General features: G+C 41.3%; 1 long non-coding RNA gene across 1 annotated transcript; it reads left to right on the forward strand.

Moving 5' to 3' along the window:
- Positions 1-3,455: 3,455 nt before the first annotated feature.
- Positions 3,456-20,020, forward strand: LOC107201214. The gene is made up of 3 exons (XR_004496565.1): positions 3,456-3,548; positions 19,070-19,254; positions 19,456-20,020. It is a non-coding gene; the product is annotated as an uncharacterized LOC107201214 (long non-coding RNA).
- Positions 20,021-20,290: the final 270 nt, after the last annotated feature.

Genomic DNA, 20,290 nt, shown 5'->3' on the forward strand with positions numbered 1-20,290 from the left:
CTATATTTAAAGCAGACCTGAAAAATACAATGTTTAGCCAAAACTCTGTTAAATTTTCTTATGCTTTTTCTGTAATTTCTTTCCTATCATTACAGATTACAAAGACATTTTTGCCTAAACAGAAGCTGTCTTCTTCCAATCAGCCTGCTCTTTCTGCTCAGTTCATTCACTAAATCATTTAATCACCCAAGGCCATATGTTACCATCTTGTGTAAAACGGGTGGAAGAGGAAAAAAAAATATGCAAAAATCTCTGCACAAGAGTGGGTGTCAGCATCCAGCATAGCTCCCACTAGGAAGCACAAAATATGAAATGTTATCAGCAGTGAATGTGACTATGAAAATAAACCGAGACAGACAAAAGAAAGAGACAAGCCATTGCAAAGGTGAAAAAGACAAGCTTTGAATATCAATTCTGGGTGGAAAAGTTATGGACTAAATGTTGCATATTAGTCCATGTTCTCTTATTCTTAGTATTCTGCCATTAATATAATGCTCTGCTGTAATTAACTTGAAAGCACATGAACTCATGTTTACAGTCCCGTTTTTCTCATGGCATAAGACCCTGTGCCTTACCTGGTTCCATCTTTTCTCTCTCTGCCTCTCTCTCTCTCTCTCTCTCTCTCTGTGTACTGGCGCACATTTTGTCCCAGGTATTGTTGTGTGGAGTCTTGTGCTTTTACCACTTGGCTTCAGCTGCTGTTCATTGTCACGATTACTTTGCATGGCTTTCTCTCTTGGCACATTTGCTGGGTGACAGACCCTCAGGAAACACATGACTTGGAGCAAGTTGTGGGGTATGTGTTCCTGTCAGGGAATGAGGAGGCTTGAGAGAAATTAGAAGTGGCAAATCTTTTCTTTTTAAAGCAAGGGGACTTTCCAGTTTTATGAAATTACCTGTAATCCACCCTTTCTTCATATCTACAGGAAGCTATTATGTTTTTCCTTGCCTTCGAGCTTAGAACAGTCCTGCAGTCGGAGATGGGAGAGCAGCTGATCAAAAAGCCGCTCCACTTTGTAAAGACTCACAGGACAGGGGCATAACACTACAGACTTCAAAAGAAACCCCTTCTCTAAAACTGCATATACCACTTTATCCTAAGACTATGAAAGCATAAAAGATTATATTTTCATTTGCATGGTTTGCTGGTTTTTATTTGGCAGCTACAATAACAACAGGCTACAGTGAGCCCATAAAACAAAGTGAGAACAGCAGCTCATTTTTGTGGCAGAATGTAATGGCTATGGCTAAAAGGCTTGCATAATTCATCTTAAACCCTTATGCCTCTATTTATTGACTTTTAAATGAAAATTAAACTCTTAGAGCCATAAGGAGGCTTCTGGTATCTGAAACGGGATTTCGATGATAATATTTTTATCTGACACTACCAGCTGAAAGCTCCCATTGGGAAGCATTTTGCTGGGAAGCCCCATGGCTGGGCAGGGCTGGGTCTCCCGTCCCCAGCCTGCTCTTGGTGCAGCACCAAGGCCCTTGGAGACCCAAGGTGGAGGGATTGACTGACCGCACCTGGGAGTCTGACCCAAGAGGTGGCAACCATAAATTGTGTTTTCATGATGGGAGGATGATCATTGAGGTGACTGGCAAGACAATATTTACCACTTTGACAAAGTGAAAAGGTGAAGAAAAACTGAGGTGTCTGATTTCCTCAAAGGCAGCTTATGGTAATATCAGGTATAATGCCTTTCCTAGTACACAAGAAGACAAAAGATTCATCTGACCATACTGTTAGGGTAGAAAAAGGATTTTCACTTCCCAGAAGGTTATTTTGTTTGTTTCTCAGATTTTTCTGTAATGTATCATTTCCCCCTCTTCTTTATTCTCCTGAAGATAGAGCAGACTCAGGAAGTGAATTGCTGCTTAGGGAAGTGTCCTGCCTCCAAGCTGACTTATATAGTAGGACATATGGCATAAGTTATATTTGGACAGATGTGAACAAGTAGTCAGTAGATTTGATAAGATTCTTTATTTAAACTAACTTGCACAGTGTCACTGTTCTACCATCTTTCCTTCCTCAATCTGATCTTTTGCTGGTTTCAAGAATTTTAAATATACATTACAGCCAATGGGTCTGTAAAGCTTTAAATGCATTTAAGAGCGATTCAGTCATGACAATAATGTCAGATTTTCTCCTCACTATGACTGGAAAATATCTGCTTTTGATGATAAAGCAGGCACAGATGAGACATTGTATAAGCTGCAAACTCCAAATGATTAATCAGACAGCCGAACTCAATGCAAATGATTCTCGTTGATTTGTTTAATTTGGCCACTAATGGTCCTGTTTCACTGATGTGGAGTTGAGGCACAAAGTAGTTCTGTGCCTCCCAAGGGTAATATAGAAACGAAATCTTAAAAAAAAAAATAGTGTTGAATTAGTTTCAAGAGGTCATGTAGTTCTTCTCTGCCTGGATTGCTGTCAGGATCATCTGTATCTGGGCTGTTTCTGGCTAATGCTGGTCCATCCTGTTTTTGGAAATCTCCAGTGAAGGAGACTCCACCATCCACCCAGGCAGTTGTTCCCACTTCTCCATTAGCCTTTCCAGAGATGATATTTTTCCTGGTGTGTCTTTTCAAGTATTGTTCTAAGAAGCTTCTTACTTCCATCCAAGCCAGAGTGATCATACAGAAGAGTTTATTTCTTTAGCACGTGAATAGCTCATGTGCTGGATGCCAGCCATCTTACCTTGTCCAGCCTTGTCTTCTTCAGGTGAAACAGTCATACATGTTCTTTGTAGATCATGTTTCTCATGTTGTATTTAGTATTTTTCAGCTTCTAGTTGGTCCACATCCTTCATGGCCATGCTCTAGCTATGGATCCAGCATTGACACAATTATTTATTTCTTCCAAAGCAGAACATTTTGCTTTCATCCTAATTGCCATGCTCATTTGGTCCATTTTCCAGTATGTCTGGACCATTTTGAACACTTCTTTCCTCCAGCGTGCTTACAGCTCATTCTGAGATTCTGATCTGCAAATTTAAAAGTTATATTTTTAAGCTGTTTATCTATATCATTAATGAAAAAATTAAGTTGTACCAAATCTAGGTCAGCTATCTAGAGAACTGGACTCAATATAGCCCTTCAGTTTGGCAGTGAATTTTTGGTAGGGATCCATTGTGTGTGGCTTTTCAGCCACTCTTGCCACCACTGATGAGTTTTGGCTTGAGCATGATCCCTGGTTTGGTCACAAGTGCACCAAGCAGGGCAAGGCAAACAGCCTGGCTGAAGGCAAGACAGTGTTGATTACCTTCCCTCTTTCAAGACCTCTTAACCAGTTTCAGAGAGGAACTGGTTTTGTTTAACATGCTTCATTCATGATTAATCAGTGTGAACTGGTGCTCATCTCCTTATTGTCTTCTAGGTGGTTTTAATATGTTTAATTATTATTTTGTAATTGCCCCATAATTCTCTTTTCATTCTCTTTTAAGGAAAAGAATACTCCACTTGTCTTCCGTAAGTAGTCAAAAATGGCTTCTACTGATCAGGATATTACTTCAACCAGCCCTTTGCCATCAAGAGGATGAAGGGTAAGTACAATAGAAATGAGGAAATTATGAGCACCTTATCAATGACTTAATAAAAACTCTTTGGTGGTGCAAAGGAGGGGTTGCAGTGCAGCCTTTTATCCCAGCACATCACTTTCTCACCAGCCTGAGCAAATCCCACTCCCTCACGTTAGCTCTTAAACCTCAGCTTTGCAAATTTAAACTTTCCTAGCGTGTTATAACTCTCAAAAGATAGCGTGGGTGGGTGAAAAATGCATTCCTCAAGGCTTGAAAATAGATGTAAGTGGATATTTGGCATAAAGCTAACAAAAAGAAAAGCCATGGAAATGTATTAATTGCTACAAAAACGGGGTTTAACTGCCAGTTGTGGTCCAGCCCATGGCTCGACAACTTGACCTAATGCTCACCTTTTAGGTACAGGCATGTGCTGCATAAGCATATGTGCCATTTTAATTTCCAACCCCACTTTTTAATGGTTAAAAGCTAATTAAAACATACAGTGGCATTTTGAATCAATATAGCGTATGGACTGCTGCAAATTCTCTCATCAGGCGTGTTGCCCTCAGGAAGCAACATTAACTTCAACAGCAAAATAAGGCTGTGAGCTCATTAATCATCATGCTCACAGACAGTCTGGGAGGCAGTGGCAGCAGTTCTGCATCTTTCTGGTGGTGAAGATTGGATACAATAGTTAGACATGTGAAGTGTTGCACAAACATTAACTATTGCAACCAACTGTCTTTGAAATTGGCATTTATCCCCTCAGCTCTTCAGATTAAAAATGGGACCATGAGGTGGATTTTTTTTCAGGCAGTGAATAAGAGTCAGGCTGCTATAAGAACTCAGCAATGTGGTGTCCTAACTCTGAAGTCCTCTTATTCCCCTGTAACAAAAAAGAAAACCCCCAAAACAAGAACCTTCCATAGCTGCCTGGGAGTATATGGGTAAGAAAAAAATGTAAGATAAAGGGAGAAGTGAAAAGATAGTTGAGAAGAAAGAAAAGGAAAATGGGAGTCAGAGGTAAACCTAAGGTTAGAAGAAATTAGGCAGTAAAGGGGAGGAAATTAGTTTTTTGTGTATAAATGTAGTCTTCAGCACCTGTGAGAAGCTTTGGTACAAGATGCTCACTGAAACTGAAAACATATGGCCTTTTAGCTCCTGTGCCTCTGCTCTCCAGTCACATCGGCATTGGTGGATGAGATAGGGCTCACAAGAACAGAGCAGAAAAGGGCTCTCTCACAGACTCCTCTGTCCTAATCTTGCTGGTCAGTTTTGTGGATGCCCTCTGAAACAAAGGTTCACAGACTCCTTTGTGCTAAAACCTCCTAAGCTGTGGTATTTTTGTCCTTACTACAGCCACTTCTGTGGGGAGTCTGATGAGCAATTTCAGAGGCATACAGGTAATACTGGTAGTGTGACCCTGCAAATGACTTGTACCTGGTTTTCCTGGGATGTGTGGAAGACCAGAAAGAGAACCTGAGTGTTGGCTCTTAGCTTTGTATAGGATTTAGTCACACCAGTTCCAGCACAGACTCTTTTTATTGGGACTTCATGCTTAGAAGCATTCAATTTTTTCTTTCCATCGAGTCTTTTTTAAGCTTTAGGGCTTTTTGCTGGGTGTGTTGCTGTAAAAGAAGCTAGTTCCCTCCTGAGTCAGTATGGATTGACGGTGGATAGTCAAACTGGGGACATAGCACGCCTCCTGCACTCTCTTCCTGCTGTCCATCAGACCCCTCTCCTGCCCTGTTGAGGAGGAGGAGAGCACTTTGTGCTGGCTCTTGCTGTGTGAGCTAGCCTGTGCACGTAACTTCTTCTCAGGGCACAGTGGTGTGACTGGGGACCATCTTCATAAAATCTGGAGACAGCAGGCAGAAACATTAGTGATTGATGAGGACTGAAAAAGTGCCAGGGAGGAGAGAAGCTTCCAAATAAAGCAAAGTGCTAAAGGAGTGCAGGCTGCACATGTCTGACACTGCTGCTGCCTCATGGGACAGGGGCATTCCCTCTGGTCATGCAGGAGGAAATATCTGCACAGTCCACAGCACAGTACAGCTTCTGCTCTCCAGCTGCTGGCATCACATCCACCGTGTGTGTGCTCCTTCATCTCTGCCCCACACCGATCCATCGGTCCCACTTCCCTGCACAATGGAGCTTATTTTTGTGCCAGGCAGCAAGCTTCATACCTCCTACTTTCACCTCTGGAGCCATAAAGCTTCTAAGAGTCCCTGAGAGGTTTCTCCTTTTTGAGGTGCTAGGGGCTTCACTTCTGTGGTCCTTTTACTTTTTAAGCAATTTTTAATCAGACCACGGAACAAAGATCTCTGGGGAGAGGTAGGTGCAGAGCTAGGAAAGGGGGATGCCTGTAGGACCTGGCACGGTGAATCAAAGGCACCTTTCCTCAGACTGCTTCAACAGGTTATTGGCTTGTGTTGAGGGGTTAGATATGGCCTGAGGGAAGCTACTCAAAGAGATCTGTGCTGCCATGGGCAGGCTTCAATATTAACCCTAAATTAAATTGAGCCAGTGTTCACAGGACCATCCAGGCAGGAGAATAAAATAAGATAGTCTAACATAAGAGGGCACAGGAGAAGGATTTTGCTCTGTAATGGCAAATTACTCACTCAAAAATAACATAAAAAAGGGAGGAAAAAATTAACGAATAAAGTCTGCACATTATTTTAAATCACAGAAGTGTCAAAAATGGTAATGCCTATATCAAGGCTGCCCTAATGTAGCTTTAATTTGCATGCCATTGGCATTGATTTGATGTGAATATTTACTCTCCTATTCAATTAAGAAAATTCATAACTGCCACCATATTTTAATGTTAATGTATTTTTACACAGCTCTGTGTTTACCTTATTTTCTCTTCTATAACATTAACACTTTTTTTTTGTTAAAAATGTGTGAAAGATTAATTTGTAGAATGACGGGATATGTGGGTGTGTAGCACAGGCCAGATGGAAGGGGTGTAACATGACAGTTTTCTTCTGTGGCTTCATTTTGTTTTTATTGTTGTAAGCGAGCAAAGTATAACTAAAATTATCATTTCTTCTCTGGGCAAAAAGAACTAAGTGGTAAGTTCCTCTTTTATTCCCCATGGCTCTCAGTGCTCCCATGCAGCTGCAACCCTGTTCAGAATAGTTGACAGGTTGATAAATATTTGTCTAAAACTTCAGCTTATATATTTGAAAATCAGTGTGATTTAAAGAAGGGAATTTATACTCAGGCTCCATAATTCCAAATCTATGGAATAGATCTGAATTCAGATTTATTCATAAATGAGCAATTTGGTGAGACTTATTAATCTTCTCTTGGCTGGTAAGGGTGAAAACAGTCACCCTTAATGCTGAAAAAAGAAAGAAAAAGGAAAAAAAAAATCTATCCAAGACAAAGCCTTTTTAATCTATAAAGCTCTCCATTCAGCAAAGCTTTTTAATTGTTGAAAGAGGGCTGTTCCAAGGCCAAATTCTAATTTACACAGAAGTATTGTAGGAGTTTGGTATAGGAAATGTCCTTATTGAAGAATAAAGCAATTAGCACAGTAACTTGCTGTCATCTGGCACGTAAAGGCATTCCAAGAAAAAGTTAAGTGTTGAGGAAAGGAGAGAAATTCAGGACAGCATGTGGGAGAGGAATATGGAGGTTCCTTTTTATGCCACTCAGGAGAAAAGGAGGGGAGAGAAAACCCACTGCAGACTTAATCTGTTCTCTTACCTCATCACAAATTGACCCAAGTTTCTTCCCTTCTTTCAAGGGAAGGGGGAAAAATGCAGCCATACCTAAGGTCTTTCTTGGAGACTAAAATCCTGAAATCACAATACCATAAGCAATAGCTGTATATTTTGAATCCTCATCCACAAATGCTTATTCTGCCCTGTAAATTTGCCTGTGAACACACGTTTGCTTCATGAACGTTGCTGATACTCCAGTCTTCTGTGTCAGTGCTACCCACTCTCTCATGTATGGGAAATCATCCCTTTAAAATGGTCATTCTTTTTTTCCCCACAGTATATCCACACAAATCTCTTGGCTCTCCTTTAATATCTTGCAAGTGCACCTGATGAAACATCTGTGGTTTTAAACAAGCACGCAGTACTTTCTTCTGTCGAAGACACACACCCCACCAAAAATGCTGATAAGCTTGCACATCAGAAGACCTTTTTGCTTGTCATTTTGACCCTTTTAGTGTGGGTGCAGTTATATGTGTACCAGAAAAAGTGCCTATTTTCCTCCAGTTCCCTTGAATGACAAAAAGGAAAATTTGCTCAGGTTTCAGACAAACAAGTTGTTTCAGTGTAACAATCATCAATCCAGAGCAGAATTTTCTGACAAGTCAAAAGTAGTGGAAATAGAGTATTATTGTTCAAATAATTTAGCAATAACTTAATTTGTTTTTATACTGTTTGAATAATGAAGTAGAGCTGTAGTCAATCCTCCCAAGCCTCTTACTGCAGATGGAGGATTACTCCATTTTGAGTGTTTTGTTGACTCAAAGGTGCTGGGTCTTTGTTGGGTGATTTCATAAGTAAAAACAACAAGGGGTTTGCCAATTTTTCTGTGAAAATACTGTGGGTTTTTTTTTTTTTTAAGTATCATAGCATTAGTCTGGGGCTTGCTAAATCAAGAGTCCCTTTACTTCTTTCTCTTACTCATATATATTTTCAAACATTAGCAGGTTTATGCCCTAAATTTAATTGACTGATAACAGTTTCCTACTTTTTTTCTTTATTATTTCCTCCAAAATTAGGCTGTCCAAGCCTGTTAGCAGTTGTCACTTCTCTTGTTTATGAGCTCTTTGCTGTTTAGCCTCAGTTATGTACGTAGAGTTACAGGAACTTACTATAGAGCTACCAGCAGTTTATCTGGTCTGTTCTGGGCTTGGTGTCACTGGGATGTTTTGCCCCTATGTCACAACATGAAGTCATATCTAACACTGAGGAAGTGATGCAACTGCAAGAAATGAGTGGTCTCAGGAGAATGTGAGAGCAAACTGCAGTTGCTGGCATTTCACATCACCCTTTTACACAACACCAGTTCAAACCTGGGTTTGTTGAGGTGCAGAGGCTTTTAGGCACTGTTTTTGCAGCTCCTCCCCAGTGCTAAACAGTGAAGTGCAAGGGCACCTACTTCTGTAGTCACCAGAGTCCCAACAGGCAGGCAGGATTCACCCAAATGCAGTTAATATGGCTGGTCATACTAGCCCTGTGTCTTGTGATCCCAGTCTGTTCACATCCAGTGAGAAGCGATCATCACAGAATGGCTTGGGTTGGAATGGGCCTTAAAGATCACCTAATTCCAGTCACTCTGCCATGGGCAGGGCCACCTTCCACTAGATCAGGTTCCTCAGAGCCCATCCAACTAAGCCTTGCAGACTTCCACTTAGGATGGAAGAGGTGAGCTTAGTGAATGTCAGCAGAGAGGGGCAAGTGAAATTGCCCTCAGCTGGAGATAGGGAGAAAACCAGAAAATGAGAGGTGCCAACTCACTGCACTTGCATTCCCCTACAAAGACCCCTTGCTGCTTTGGGTGTCTGTCAGGAGCTGGTTGGTGTTACTTCAGTCCACACAGCAATGAGTGTTAGCAAGAATAACTCTCAGAAAGCAAAGGCTGCCTATTTCCAGATAACTTTGTGCACCCCGGCTCTGAAGGAGGTGCTGGAGCTGCTTCCTCTGTGCCCACTGGCTTCCACCCACTCCTGTGGATACAGCAGGTGTTGGATGAGGAGATAACGAAGCAGGAACAAACCACATCAGCAGGCAGGAAGGTATGTTTGCCTGGGGAGACCTTTTGCAATTAAAACTAGGTAAAACAAGCAAAACCCATAACAAACAAAAGCTTCCTCAGCCCAGGGGGTCTGACATTGTCTCTGTGTCCAGGCAGGGAGCCAAGGTGCCCCACAGATGTGCTTCCCACATCTTGGCAGTCACTTTCACTTTACCCTCCCTCTCCATCCCTTTGAGGAAGAAGAAAAGCTGGAGTTGACTCCCTGTTTAACAAAGCCATCTTATGCCATGCAATGCAGTACATGCTCTGCAGGTACACCTTATTTTTTCACTTGGCTCTTTTGAGGTAATAATTCTTCTCTCCCTTTCAATCACACCCACTTTTTTGAGATACTATAGCTTGATTCCTGTTTAAAGGGGGTTGAAAACTAGGTGGTGGGGCACAGGTTTAAAAATTAGCCTTGTCAACACTATTTATGTCAATCATTGACTGCATAATTGTCTGACTTTGTATGGATAAGTAGGTTTTAGTTACTGACTGCTAATATTAACAAAGGAATCTTCTTTTTCCTTCTTAAAAATTCCCAAGAAAACCCTCATTTCATTGTTAAAAACTCATTGCTGATTTGGGGTGGTTTTTTGAGTTTGATTTTTGGGGTTTTTTTTTAAGATAAAGAGGAGAACCTGAAGCAAGAAATCTGTTTTCAAAGCTGTTAAGACAGTCACAGTGAGGCTTTGATGATGAACAGGTACAGGTGGGATTCAGAAGAAAAAAATATGCATTTCGTCACTGTAAAAATATAAACAAACTGCCAAAAAACAGACTACTGGAGGAAAGAGAGCAGACTATCAAGCTGAATAACCTTATCCACTTCCATCTTCATACCTGATGTACAGGATTTAAATCAGTACTGAAAATATTGGTTACACAGCACATTTTCAGAAACTTATTGTTTTGGTGAGGCTTTTTTCCCCTCCCTTTTGTCTTATATGTTTTCCACAGCTGCCACAGGGCTGTCCTTTCTCCATAGATGTAGCTGAGGATGCAGATGGATGGCTGAATGCTACGCTGCTCTTAAATCCTGGGGATCCTGGGAATGGGCCTGATGAAGCACAGCCTCACCAGGTCCACCCTAAAGAGGTGGGGCCAGTTGCAGCCCCTGGATACAGCAGTGCCCAGCAGCCCAACCTCTGGAGATTTACCTTTTTCTCTCTTTGCTTACTCTCCTCTGGCACTGTCCTGGGCTTAGGCACCTGCCTCCAGGACAGGTGGGGACATCTTCCAGGTCTGCTGTATGACCAAGGGGCTCATGTCCATCATGGCAGTTCTTAGTGGAGAGGCTAGACTGTGGCCCAGAGCCAGGACAAAATGCTTGATTTTAGTACTTTGTGCAGATTTGTGTGGTTGCTTTCCATTATTAGATTGTATTTTCTTGCTAACAAAAATGATTTTCAGCCTTTTTTTCCACTGGTGGGTCCTGTTTTGTCTCTAGTCATCATAAAATGCTAGAAATACCATGAGGTTTCTTGTGTGTCAGTCCTTACTAGCAGCCAGCTTTACAAGAAGTCACATGCTTTTTCCAAGTGCAAAAAGTCAAATTGACTGATTTTAGTAAGAGAATGAAAAAACATTGTGCACATGTCTAAAACTATTCCTTGCCCCAACCAAATGAACAAGCATTTCTCAAGGCTAGGCAACAGTGTCATGCTTTCAAGATATTCTCTGCCAAGGATTTTGTTCTCCTGATGATGGACAAAGACCTCCAGGAACTGGCCACAGCCAGAACTTTCCCACTTCACTGAGAACATGGGGCTACTAATAATTTCAGGGAAAAAAATGAATAAAGAGACTCCACTGAAATCAGCTCTAAATAAATACAGAATTTACCTTTATTTAAAAAACATTAGATGTTGGAACATTGCTATTTCTTTCTTCAAGACCTTATTCAGCCTGTGTGGATGACTGCACCCTCACCCTGCTACCTGCCAACCCTCCCTGGGCTGGGAGCCAGGAAGCAAGACCTTTTCCGGCCACATTACTTCTGGAGAAACAATGATTCCTGTCCTGCTGGACAGAGCTCATGTGGAATGCGATAATTTGTTGATGTGCTCCATAAAAGTTGACAGTGTCAGACAGCATCCTTTGTGTTTAGACTGGGGTTTGTCTTAATTGTGAGATGAGCTGCAAGGAAATTACCTGGAAGGTACTCTGCTTCAATTGTTGTACAGAGAGGAAGGGCATGGTGGAAAGCATTAAGTCTACATTACCTGCCACCAGCTCACTGGCAAACCTGTGTGTTCTTCAATGACACAGGCGTTTCCCTATAGGAGCCTCAAGAAGAAAGATCCAGTCATGGAGGTCATTGGGCTAGGACTTGGGATGTGGTCTAGGCTCTGCCCTTAGCAGACACCCTATGGTGTAGGTTACTCTACCTCAGTAAAGGAGGCTCCAGTTACCAGTGCTGTGCTCTGCAGAGCTGCTGGTTCTCAAATCAGATAGCAATGAGCTCCACAGAAAAGCTTATAAATATATTAAATTTATGAACATTTACTGTACGCTGCACACTGAAATCTGCCAACACTAATCCAAAAGAATTACACATTTTAGACCTGAACATAACATACTGTATGCAGTAACTCACATCAGAGCAACCCATATGCTACTGTTAATGTGCCAACTGACACATGTTAAGCCACAAACATAAGAAAGGATTTGATTTCAACTGCATTTTTTGTATTTCAGTTATTCCTCGGGTCCATTATTTTTATTCACCATTATCTTCTCTCCTCTCTCCAGACAGACTGCTCTCCCTAATACATCTTTGACTGCCCTAGCAGATTTCCTGCTAGGTAGAGACTGCCCCAGAGACAAAGGGACAAACATAAGCACATAGGCCAGGAAGCACAGAAATAGCACCCCCCACAATAATCTAGGTCACTTAATAGCCTACTTTCAGGGTTCTCAGTGAACCCTGTACCCACTCCTGCTAGGCAAAGAGAAACCCTGAGAAGAAGTGGGTGGATGAGTAGACAGCCAGCCATCCCAAGTGTCAGATCTGACTCCTCGGGAGAGATGCGTCGAGGATGCTCTGACAGAATGTGTCTGAGCTGGAGGCAAATGTTTCTGTATTACATTCATGACACAAGAGTTCTGCCACCTTGCAATATGTGCGCGCTGTTGCTGCATGATGGTAATAACTGGATTTTTCCAGGGAGTCGGTGAAAGCACCCCAAATGCCATTACAATAATTAGCCCTCAAGATTTCTTGAGTTAGGATAATCCCCCAGAAATTGGTGAATTTTACATAAGGCAAGTCAAGAACAACTGCAGGAGCATAAATGTGCCTCATGTAGCAGGGAGGAATCTGCTTCTCACCTTCCAGGTTTGTCAAGGTGTGATACCAGCAATCAGAACATATGACAAAGGACCAAACTGCCACCAGCTTCAGTTCTCCTCCCCAGCAGGCCAAACCCATAGATTTGCATGGGGTTAGTACCAAAAATTGTGTGAAGGATGCAATTTCATTATGTAAGCAGGAGGGTTTAAAATAGGAAAACCAAAAAGAAGGCAAGAGCACGTGTCATCATGTGGATTTAAACCACAAACTTTCAGTTACCTTATCAGATAAATACTACTTAGGGAAGCACCTAATGTATTTTATGCAGGGCAGCCACTAAGGAAGATCTGATAGAGAATTAAGTGATAGATTCCACAAGTATTTGGCAATGCATCCATAACGTACTGGAGAACTCAGACTCCTGTGTCTCTTCTTGATTAAAGGAAAGCAGCTGCTGGAGTCTCAGAACTTGAAAAAGTGGCTAAATGTGACATGTGAGAAACCAGAATTTCTCTCCCTGCTAGAGCTGACCTAGTGTGAATTGTGAAATGAAGGAAAGAATAGCTGGCTTGTGTTTAAGGTAGGAGGTGAGACCACACAGTAAAAATGTCTTCCAGTGCATGGGTAGAGAGAGACCGTGATGCACATAACCCCAGCCATTCCACCAACATATTCCTATGGATTATTTGCATCCTCTTTCTTTCTTGTCCTTTCGGCCTGTGTGGGAAATGCAGTGTAACTCACAGCAGCATGTGCTGCGAAAGCTAATAATACCCTGGAGATGATGGAAATAGCATCCTTGAGGTAAGAGCTTGCACTTTAATTTCAGCACAGAGAAATCTTATGGGATTCCCTTATTCAGAGTTATATACCTCACTCTTTTCTAGAAACTTCAAAGTCTTTTATGTTAAAGAACCCTTTCATCATGTCCTCAGACTGGCTTAATTAAATTTAGGAGACTACGGCATTTTTATAAAATAAGCAGAAATGTGCCTGCCATTTAAGCACACTCCTATATATAATTTTATTTTTAATATTACTCCAACTTCTTTTATTTCAAAAGTATATATAAAGTTTGGATGTAAGTGATTGCAGAGTCTAAACCCAAAGAGATTAGGCATGTTGATAGCCCTGCTTATGAAAGTCTGCAGGATCCAGGCATTTAAGGCAGTTCTAAATATAAGACAGAGGGCTATCCATTAATATTAATTTGATAAAAATATCTCCCCAAACTCTCTTTCTAATCAGTAAAGAGGAAGTTCCTCCCTTAAGCCTCTTCATTAGACCTGTGGTCCACAGCCCTGCCCAACTTGGGGCCCAGGACAGGAAATCCTATCTTACCATTTCCATAAGGGAAACGAAGCAGAGAATAGCTGCTGAGCAGCTTAGATCTTGCAGAAGTATTTGGAACAGGCTGGCATGAATCCTCTCCACAATGTGTTCAAAACAATGCCTGGTTTTTGTGCCTAAAGTATGTGTCTGGGGAGATCAGGCAGGAGTCACCACGTACAGTAAATATTTGAAGTTCAGTAGTTCCATTTCAGTGGTTGACAGAGGGTGTGATGGACATGAGAAGAGCCATGAAGAGTCAGATCAAGCATCCATCTCGAATATTCTGTGCTGAGCAGTGACCAAAATTTGTTGTGGGAAGACTATAAGAGCAAGAGAAGCAGGGAGTGAAACATACCCCTGTAACAGCCACCCAGCCTCCAGCAATTTGCAACTCAGTGATCTTCTGAGCCAAAGGTGGTATCTTGGAGTCTTCAGTGGATTTTTTCCTCTATGATTTTGTCCAGTTTCTTCTTAAGACTTCATTAAATTTCAGCCTCCCATGGCACGTCATCTCTAGCCACGTGCTATGTGTCAAGGTGGAGAATCTTCTTTCATGTATTTTTGACCAGCCATGTAACAGTGTAGTCTTGTTTTAAAAGAGGCAATGAACAATCCATCCATATTCACCCAGTTTACACCTTTCTCTTTTTTTTGGTACTTTTGTAATCTTCCTTTCTTTTCCAGCCAGAAGGGTCCTAGTCTACATTGTCATTCCTGATATGAATAAATCTACAAGTGAGATGAAAGTTAAATTTTTGTTCAAGAGATGCTAGAATGGGTAGATGGACAGAAATGCTTAAAGGAACCTGAAAAATTATTAGGTGTTGGCAGATGTGTTACTTCTAGCCTGGGGATCTCCCAGGGTAAGGCATATCTTCTGCCTAAGTCCATCAGGTAGTTCTCTTGGGCTGCCCACATCACTCCAGTATTTACTGGAAAAGGTAAACCCTCATGTTTTCCATTCACCCTATTTTCCCATCAGAGCTGTAGAAAACCTGGTGAGAAGACTCATCCTTCATGCTCTGGTAGCTTGTAATGGGAAACCATTGCTTCTCCTAAACCATGGCTTCTTCTTTTGTATGGGACATAAACTGGGAAATTTCTTGCAGATTACCCTGCCCCTCCCAAAGGCTTCAATTGATCAGGGAAGAGCTCTTGTTCTTGCAGAAAATTATGATTAGGGTGGTGAATAATGCCTTTGAGTTCACACACATGTGCTGGTCTCATGGCACTGCTTCCATCTGCAAGGAAGGCTGGGAGAGACAGGCATTCCAGGACACTGCTGGCACATCTGTTTGCTTGGTTAGTGCTCTCAGGGAAGGCTGGGAGGCCAGATCTTCATGACAGAATCACAGAATCACTGAGATTGGAAAAAGACCCTTAAGATCAATGAGACCAAACATCAGCCCAATATTGCCAGCTCCACCACTAAACCATGTCCCTAAGTGCCATAGCTACACATCTTTTAGATACCTCCAGGAATGGTGATCCAACCACTTCCCTGAGCCGCCCCTTCCAATGCATGACAACCCTAGTTGACTCCTCCTGAAAGCAATTTTGGCCAGACAGTATCATAATCATTGCATACATGGACATCATCATGGCACCTCAAACCCCATCCTATCATACTGCTTTTTCAATTTGCACTAAAATTAATAAAGAGAGCAGCATAATGACTGAATTTAAAATTTTGCCTTTAAAACGGCTTTAAATCTTAATGCCGCCTTATCACACTTGAGGGCATTACAGGTGGAGTGGGGACCAACATACTGAAGTCCTAATGCTAGTGTTTCCTTAAAAATAGATTGCATTCCTGGTGACCTTTCACTGCCATGTGTTATCTGGAACTGAAGTTGAATAAGCGAGTCAGAGAATTCATTTCCACAGTTCAAAGCAGTAGAACTGAGATGTTTGCTCTTGTCCTCCCGACATTCAAGTATGAATGCAGTCTTTGCAAAGCACTGCTTCCATTTAGCATTTACCATACCCAGTTGGTACTTGTTGCCAAATGGAATGTGGATGTGCCTCAGAGAGGTTCAGTTGTTACTAATGAAATGGCAATTAGTTTATGCAACTTATTAGCATTAGTATTTATTTTACTTTACAATATTACCTAAAAGCATCTCCAAGATATTTAAACTGCAGCATTATCTGTTCAATGCTGTCTTTTAAATAAATGGTCCTACTAAATGTAAAAGGCTGGCATTTGTACTGCATGCACCTATGTTATCATCGTTGCAAAGCAGATGCAGAATGTAAGGCGACTTGAACAATCAGCACTGTAATTTGCACAGTAACATTGTTTTAGATCTAATTAGTGCTTATGTAGATCCCTTACAAAAATGTGAAAACCGCACCAGGATGTAATTGTTAATGAATTTAGTGCAAAGCACATCTGCATAAATTCCATTTCAGCAAGAAAAAAAACCCAACCTCTAAGTTCAACTGCTATTTGCTCAAGAGCCAAAACACTGTGAATTGTGCCCACTATGTTTTAGCCTTGCTCTGCTGGCTTTGATATTTCAAATAAATACTACGAAGTTAAAGCCTCCAGCTGCAGACCAACCCATCTGTAGATGTTTGTTATATTTGGCAGTATTCAAAGATGATTTGCCTTCCTGCTGAAAAATAAAATAAAAAAAGAGGTTCTCTCAGCAAAAAACCAAAATTGAAATACTTATCAGCCAAAAACTAAAGTTTAAAAATATTCTGTGTGGGTCAAGTGACAGAACTTTTGGAACAGCAGGCATGCATGTATACTGCGCCTATAGTTTGAACTCCGTACCCTGCTCCACGTGTATGCATAAGTCCATCTGTAGTAACTTCTTTCTGAACTGCAGAACATATCCATGGCTAACAAGGAGTGCCACTACTGGATGCAGGTAACAGATCTTAAATGTCATGCAACACCTACCTTAAAAATCGCTCATCAGCCCTCTGAGAGTAGCATCAAGATCTATTCCACCACCTTTGTTTCTTCAGAGATGGTTACTGAGGTTTAGGCAGGGTTCTGCAGTTGGTCTTCCAACAAAGAACTGGGCTCATGAGCTTTTTGTACCAGCATTAGAAATCTCTCTTAAGAGTCTGAGGCTTGTCAGGAGTAAGTTTGAAGATGAGAATATTTTTTGCTGGGTCTTGGCTTTATGTGTGGCCTTTATATGCAAATATAGCTCAAGGTGGACCAGGCAGGTACGAAGCCTTCAGTAAACTCCTGTATGGGCTTTTTTTATGGAAGCCTTAGATACATGGTTTTCCTTCCCAAATAGAGCAAGGATGGTTTTTACAAGACCACAGTTGTTCTGAAAGACCCATAACGAGGTTAGGAGAACATCAGAGCAGGAGTCAAAAGCTCCTAAACAACAACCCTGCCTGTCTTCCTATCCTGGTCTAGTGAAAAAATATCTTCTCACAAGCTCAGGTCACTCAAAATGAGTGAATGACTGAAATCAGAAGTTACAGTGTGTGATATTGTAGAGGTCTTACATACCAGCACATTGATACCTATAGACACAACAGATAAATACTTGAAAAAGATTATCATTCCCGTTCTTTTTTTAAAAGAATATTATTTTATGTTGGTATTTAGCCCAAATATGGCTTTCACAGTTAGGCTCAGACCCTTTCCCTTTTGTTATCATTATCTGAAACACTTTAACTCTCTGTACTTCTTTTAAAAAAAAGTATAATTAAATTTTTCTTCCTTGAAGTTTGGCTGTGCCTTTTTCCTAAGAAATCAGAATGGATTCATGAAAGAGGTGTCAGAGCAATTCAGAGAGCTGTCTCTTACTTCAGGCCCTGTCAGAAACATCCTATGGGTGATTAAATCAGGCAACAAGTTTAACCTTCCACACTTAATTCTCCATTTCTGAATAGGAGGAACGATAGCACCAGTTATGTCATCGAGACATTCATGATGAATGTGTTAAAAGATGCTGAGTCATTTGGATATCATCTGATGCACCTACATAAAAATCTTAATGTAATTGAGATTCTTGCATTAAAATGGATAACTTCTCAAGTTAATAGATGAATCTATTGAAAACCTTCGTAAGATTGCTATCCATAAATTTATTAAAAGGAGATTAGTAAGATACATCCTGGCCAGCAGGCTTCAGGTTTCCTTTGGCCAGCAAAAACACGTGCTCAGTGTCTGAGGCCCACAGCCCTTTAAATACCAGATGATCCCATGCAAGTGACAGCTGCTGAGTCAGCCCATAGAGCCTGGACCAGTGCTCCCAGACTGCTGGGTGCTTGTGCTCCATCCTTGACAGCCCGAGGGAGTAACAGGAGAGGAACAAAAGGGGACCATAGCAGACCTACATGTGATGGAACTACAGGGGAACACCTAGCAGACAGTGAGGCTCCAACAGCACACTGGCTTGGCTGCATTTCTCCATAAAAGTATGCACCATTTCATAAAGAAAACTCCTGTCTGAGCTCCACAAAAAGAACTCAAAGAGAAGACCTTCTGATGTATGTTTTTCAGTTTGAACCAACAAACAACCATTTAAACAATGCTTTTCATCTCCCCCCCACCTCCTTTTTCCCTGTTCTCTAGTAGAACTCAGCATTTCTGTGATCAAAATTTCCCTTTCTATCAGTTACTAGTGAGGTTTTCAAAATTACAAGTTAAGTGGGGCTGGTTTGTTTTGGGCTTCTTTTTGACATGATATTCACAAATGTGGAGGACTTAGGGGACTGAGGCAAAGAGAAAGACTGGTAGACAGTAGTACATGATTGATGGCAGAAGTGGAGAGGAGGATGTTGAACAGAAGGAGGTGAGAGGGAGGTGTGGAGGACAGAGAGAAGTAGGTGTCATTAAAAGGAAATGAGGAGACAAAGAAAAGAGTAGATGTGTGCAAACTGTACAGTAAAATTCCTTTCCAAGAGCTCAAATCTCAGCAGTTATTTTAGTTTTCTGTTTTTTGAGGAAAACTGACACTACACTAAAGATGAGGAGACAGAAGAAATTAATGGAATGCAACTGCTTTGTACCCACTTATGGTGGTGCTGAGTTTGGGTGATTAGGAAACAGTTTTCTGTTTCCTGTGTCCATTCAGAAAGTAGGAAGATAAATGTTCTAGACACTCAATGTAAACTTTCTCTCATGGCTGATAAAATTAATATCTTCTGTTCTTTTTAACAGATCTTCTAGTAATTCATAGTTTCCAGCATATAAAGCCTTTTTTCACATGCTGAGAAATGAGAAGGCACATTACTAGTTGGAGCAATGGCAATCAGCAATGAAATCAGTTCTTCTTCTCCTGACCTGTTTCCTCATCACTGGCCTGACCCTTGGACATGCCACCAGAAAGAGATTTACCCACTTAAGTAGCAATTAACGCTTCTATCTTTTGTTTGTTGGCTGTTTTGGGGTTTTTTGGGGTTTTGTTTGTTTGTTTTGGTTTTTTGGCCTTTTTTTGTGGTGGGGGGGGTGAGATTTGTTGGGGTTTTTTTTTTGGTTGGTTTTTTGGTTTTGTTTTTGTTTTCTTTGGTGATATTGATTTTGATTTTTTTTTTCTCATGTTTCAGGCATTTCTCTATGATCTGCATCTGTTGCTGGAGATGATCATGTGTATCTGCCTTTTTTTGAGAACTAGTCCTCCAAGCAGTTGCTCATGGAACTTGAGCAGCCATGGGAATTGCAGCTTGCTGCTGATTTGGACCTAGAAGAAGCCAAAATAGGAATCCTGAGTAATCCCAGGAGAGGGAAAATGTCTCCTTCTTCAGCACATTGGCTGAAACCTGGCATATGGGCAGGACAAGCAGACGTTTTCTTTCTTGCTCTGCAAGCCCTTTTCATTTAAACTGTGCAGAATAGAATATTCAGCTGTTCCCTTTTCCCACAGGTTAACATGGATAATAAAGACACTTCACTCTTTGCTTTCAAATATTTTTCTAAACTATTTTGATCCTTGAAACATTTATACTAACAAAGAAATTCCACTGCCTCCTTGTCTCCCTCTCTCCCACCCCCACCCCAATAACTTGCTCTGTCTTGTAACTCTGACTTGATTTTTTGGCATATATTTGCATACATTAGAAACGGAGAGAGGATTAAAGTTTAAGAGGAAATTGTGGCTAGTGTGAAAGGGGAACAAAAGGACATCTGTGAAGTAGCCCACAACTGGCAAGGAAAGCTATTCCACCTCCAGCACCAGCTGCAGGGGAAGTGGTGCCCACTGCCCCAACAAGACCTTCTTTGTTTTGCTGCAAAAACTGGGAGTGGTGGCTTTTAAAGTGACACAATTTGAGGTGAGGAGCTTCCCTTTTCCCTGCTCTATTCTATTCTGATATTGTATGGCAACAATAGATGTTTTTCCAAGCAAATAATTTTTCCCAAGATTGCCCCAACAAAATCTTCCAA

The sequence above is a fragment of the Parus major genome, chromosome 3 (genome assembly GCF_001522545.3).
Source record: "Parus major isolate Abel chromosome 3, Parus_major1.1, whole genome shotgun sequence".
Lineage (NCBI taxonomy): Eukaryota > Metazoa > Chordata > Aves > Passeriformes > Paridae > Parus > Parus major.